This window comes from Pinus tabuliformis, chromosome 2_2 (assembly GCF_031772625.1).
Source record: "Pinus tabuliformis cultivar Carrire ecotype Pingquan chromosome 2_2, CPIR1, whole genome shotgun sequence".
NCBI classification, from domain to species: Eukaryota; Viridiplantae; Streptophyta; class Pinopsida; order Pinales; family Pinaceae; genus Pinus; species Pinus tabuliformis.
The window spans coordinates 840,016,164-840,021,554 of NC_142300.1; positions in this window are offsets into that span (position 1 = coordinate 840,016,164).

The following is a 5,391-nucleotide window of genomic DNA, read 5'->3' on the forward strand; positions in this document are numbered from 1 at the left end:
ATAAAAACCTAATCAGGATTATTAAAAGAACAGTTGACCAGAACCAAAAGAATTGGCACAAAGCTTTGGTAAATGCTTTATGGGCAGATAGAATAACGAAGAAAGCTTCAATCGACACTTCTCCCTTTAATTTAGTTTATGGGAAAGAAGTGGTTCTTCCAACTCACTTAGTCATCCCCTCTTTGTCTTTAGTACAATACATCGATGAAGTATCTACTTCCTCCATACAACTAAGACAAATGGAAATAATTAAATTAGAAGAACAACGAGAACAAGCTAAGAAAACCCATGCTCATCACCAAGCACTAATAAAATCCTCTTTCGATTCAAGCATAATGACCAGAAAAAGTTTTCAGATGGGAGATTTAGTTTTGAAATGGGATAAGGCTCATGAAGAAAAGGGAAAACATACGAAATTTCAAAAGATGTGGCTTGGTCCTTTTCAGATTGTTGAAGTCATAGGTCCATCAACGTTTGTGTTGCAGGATTTAGCAGGTAGAAGGGATTCTTTGCCTGTTAATGGACAAATCCTTAAAATATATTTTCCATAGAAGATTATTCTTCTATTTTTGTAGAATAGTTTTTCTTTTCTCTTTCATAATAAAACCAGTTGTGAGTGATTACTACAGGTATTCGCAGAAAAGACACCAATTCTCTTTCAGATTTTGAGCTTTCGCTTGTATAAGTAGAATTTTTTTTTGAAAATCTGATTTTTATTATTGACAGATACAGTTAAAAACTTTAGCCTAGAGATGATACTAGTTTCAACTTCAAAATTTGATGAAAGCAACCTTTAGCGAAGGATATGTTTTATATCAGCACAATGAAAGGTATCAATAGCAAAATAAGGCTTCTCTGTAAGACTGCTGTTTTCAAACTCTATTATTGTCGTTCAGAGCTTTCTTAAGGAAAAACAATGACTTCCTCCCCGCTAAAGAAAATCGCAGCATTCAGAGGAACAATCCGAGAAACACTATATCTCAAAGAATAAGAGGTCTCATCACAAGTGGGCTTATCATGATCACAGATATTATAACTTGCTGACTTTGCCAATACTGTCCACCAAAACAAGGCAACGACTCAAGATTGTTGCAATCAAAAGACAAGGGGTCTCATCACGAGCCAGCTTGTTCAGCAAAAGTATAAATCAAGTGAATATCTGTGTCATAATTTTGGCTACCAAACCAAGACATTGTTCTTTGAGAATAAAAAAGGAAAAAGTGTCGATGTGGATTTTTCTTCGAAGGTTGTAGATAGCCTTAAGCAGGATAAAGGATCATTGCTGGGTAACAGGTAACCCTGTCGAGGCTATGGACGCCTGCTGGCAGCAGAGGCTTTACCTACGACAAATGAGCATATTTTAAAGCCAGCACACAAAGAAGACTTTATTTTATCTTTAAAAATACCAAGTAGTGGCTGATATAAGTATAAGAACAAGCCTGAGGAAGCAAACAATTAGAATAGAAAGAGGTTGAAACAAAATATCATTGACAGGATAAGGCATAATGTACTCTATCTGTCCATAACAAAGCTTAGATTTATGAAAAAATTTCTGTTTTGAAAGTTTAGAAAAATTCAATAGAAAAGCAGAGATAACTGGTTCTTCCAAGTGAATCGCCATTGTTGTGGCCACCAACAACCCCCCTCTTTGTTTAGTATTAGCAATAACACTAAGAAAATGGGGACCCTTAATAAAAAATTCAAAAAACATTTTATAAAACTTTTTGTATTCTACTCCTTGAAATTATGTTGCACCGCGTGGAGAAGATAAAACACCCCCTTATGAGCATAATAAAAACTGCGAAGAAGCGACGTGAAATTCATCGCATCGCACACATTAAGAAGTGCTCTTAAATGAAAATCTTAAGAAATCTCCGACGGCTGATGTGCGACGTCGCATATCGCAATATCGCATAAGCAGCACACAATGATTTAATGACTCATGCGATCCGCGATGCTGCGATCTTGTGATATCTACGATCTGCGATCTGCGATAATCCGATCTGAAAAAATTTGCGATGACACATCTAGGTAATGCGATGACGCGATGATGTTATCGCCCATCACAAATTTCCTCGGCTCAACATTCAAGAAAAGCTGTCTATAAACCAAAATTAGGCGCACGCCTTAAAGGAAATTAATGAACATATGCCAAAGTGTCAGTGAAGGAGAGTTTTGTGTTTTTCGAAAGAGTCAGTTCACGATGGGTGTCATGATTTTATACATTCATAGAGGTTAAAGCTTTCGTATCAGTATTTATTATCATTACTATTTTCCTTTGTGTGAATTGCAGGAATGAAAAACAGGAAACAATATGAAGCAATGAGCAGGAAACATCTAAGGAAAAGGGGAAAGCGTCAATGCTCAGAGAATAGAGAAGAGATGCCTTCATGAACGGATGTCGCATGCAACAAAACCATAGATTCCAGAGTATCACTCAACAGATGCTGAGGTCGATAGGTGATTCAACATTCAGGGTCAGAAAGCTCACAAAAGCAGCATGTTTACAAAAAATCCTGAAACTTCTACCCGGTAAAGGAAAAAGGCGCTAAAGAAGGAAAACGCACCAGAAAAGCCCGGATCAAAGAACAGAGGCAGTTTTCGATGCGTGATTAGCGCCTAGCGCTAATCGCGCATCGCTAAGAAAATTGTTCAGAAAGCAAAGTCCCTAACTTGCTTAGTCATTCGCAATTTCGGAAATTGAAATAGCAAAAGCAGAAGCAGTTTGAGGGAAATTTGGGTTGTTGCCAAGTATATACGCAGTAAATTTGCCCAACCAAAAGATAATTCTCAAAAATATCTTCTAGTGTACTAAAAAGTGGTGCCAGCGCTTGCCATTTCTATTTGCATAACTCAAACAAAAGCAGAAGGCAACCAGCCGACTCTTCCCAGGCGAATGTTGAATGCTCGCAACATTTAAGGAGCAAATGCAGAAATAGTTAGGAATTAGATTCAGTTTTTAGAAATAGTTTTGCTTTATAAGAAGGGCGGTCATTTAAACCGTATCCTAAATTTATGTAATTAAGTTAATTAGTTAGCATTATAAAAACCCTTCTCATGCATTTGGAGAAGGGTCTAGAAATTTGTCAAAAAACTTGTCCTCGGAACATGCACTTTTGCACCCTCGGAGGGGGTCTTTGATGAATGGATGGATCAAGGTTTATTAATGTTTGCATTTGATATCTGCTACTGATGTTGCACTTATGTACTCTTAGTAGATGTTAGAGCAAGGAGAGATAAATCATTGTTGCTTGAAGCTTATGAGTAGGATCAGTCATAAATGGTACTTTTATCTTTTGACCATTTCTGCTTATATTCTTAAAGTGATATACAGTTTTAGTTGTTTATATGTTATTGCATGAATGTGTGAGTTACCATTTGGCACTTTTGTACGGTGGAGCCATTTATTTATGTCTGATATATGAATAACTTATTATGCGATATGTTGTTCACAACTGTTTTGCCTAACTTTTTATGCAAAGTAGTTCATCTTAATTGATTTCTATTCTTATGATAGCTGAATGATCTTTATTACCAGTTATTGTTTGAAATCTCTTTAGATCGCATAATAGAAGAAATACACCCCGTGTTAGCATAGATTAGATGTGCTGTTTTTCATTAGATTACAATAGCATAGATTTAGTTTAAAAGTTTGAATTAGATTAGCTTTAAGTATTCTTAGATCAGCAACATCCAACTCTGCACACACACACACCCTTAGATTGGGAAACTGGTCCCATTATCCCTATTCGGACCCGCTATACCAAACGGATAAGGAGTTGCCAACCAAGGCTTGGATCGGGTGGGTATCCCCCTTGTTGTCGACCCGATTTTCGGGGCTTCAACAGGTCCATGTCTTGGGATCAACGACTTTGGCATGCTTATACTTGTATCTTGGTGCTGGGAGGAAGGAAGTATTGGGCCACTAGTGGCTTATGGCCATGCTTCTGAGTGGTTTTATGTTTGTGTGGATGGCGATCTTGCTCCTTGTTGGCTCGATAGTTCGTGGTTCATGGTTTCTCACTAGTATGTGGCTCATGGCTTACCATTGGTTAGTTGTTCGTGGTTTGTGGATTATTGTAAGTCCGAAGTCCTTATACAGTTCACCATTATATTTTAATTATATATGGATAATTTGTGTCAGTTTTTCCACTCCCTAGATGGTTTTGTAGAATAGAACTAGCATTTTTGTATCTCCTGGCAATGTACCTTAGGCTCTAGTCACTCATTCATTTTGTTCGACAAGCTTATCAAGAAAAAAACTTGTAATCTTAAGAAACTCAATCTGTGTTAGTGGGGCGGCTTCCTAGCCGGTAGACCAATAACGCAGAGACCTATCTTAAGTAGTTTTTTTATCCAATAATACAAAGTCGAGCTTCAAATGAAGAAAAAAAACTAAAAATTGATTATATAGTTTTTTACAAACAATGCTTACCATTTTAATTATTTCGTTTTTCCTCTCTATCAATTCAAAATTTTTTATTTCAAATTAAAAATTTAAGAATTTTATATTTTTGAAATTATATATAAAATGTGAAATGGGAAAAACTCGTAAAGCTAAAATTTCATATATATATATATATATATATTATTCACTTGATATTTTTTGTTTTTTTTTAATTGGTATAGAATTACAAACAAAATTTTAAATATTATATATAAATAATTATTATAAATTAAGATGACTAGGTGTGGTAACCATTTGGTTATGCAAACAATATGGACAATAATTATTAACATTAAAAATATTAACCCCTTAAAATTAGTTTTCAAAATAAAATAAAGTTTGATAAAATAAATATCTAAAATTATAAATGTAATATGTGGCCTCATTTTTCCTTTATGGAAACTCGATTTGTTAATTACAAATAAGAGTTTAGATAATACAAAATGATAATAACTAATACTAAGATACTAATAACAACTATCATAAGTTAAAGTATAAAAATAAAAATAACTACTGAATGACGAAGCATAACATCAAGAGTGAGGTGAAGTAACTAAGGCAAGGTCTTGAGCACTTGTCCCAACTAATGTAGGGGTTTTAGTTCACATTCTAGATTAATTTCAAGATGAGAAATTTTAGCATCCAAACTAGCAAGGCACAAGCATTGGTAATTTTTCACTAGATTGATTCCATTTAGAGAAGAAATTATATATTTACATTCTTCATATTTCTCCTTCAGGACCCTACCCAAGAGTGTTTTCATCTGCCAATGGAGAGTAATTGAGTTCAGATATTAGCTCCATCTTGCCCTCTTGTGTCCAGGGTTAGAAACTCAATTTTCTACCTCAACTTAAATTTCTAATTCAGAGTAGGCTTGTTATTTGTTGGTGGTCAAGACTCTTGAAGAAAATTTCCTCTTGAAATTCAAGGGGGTAGCAGAATCG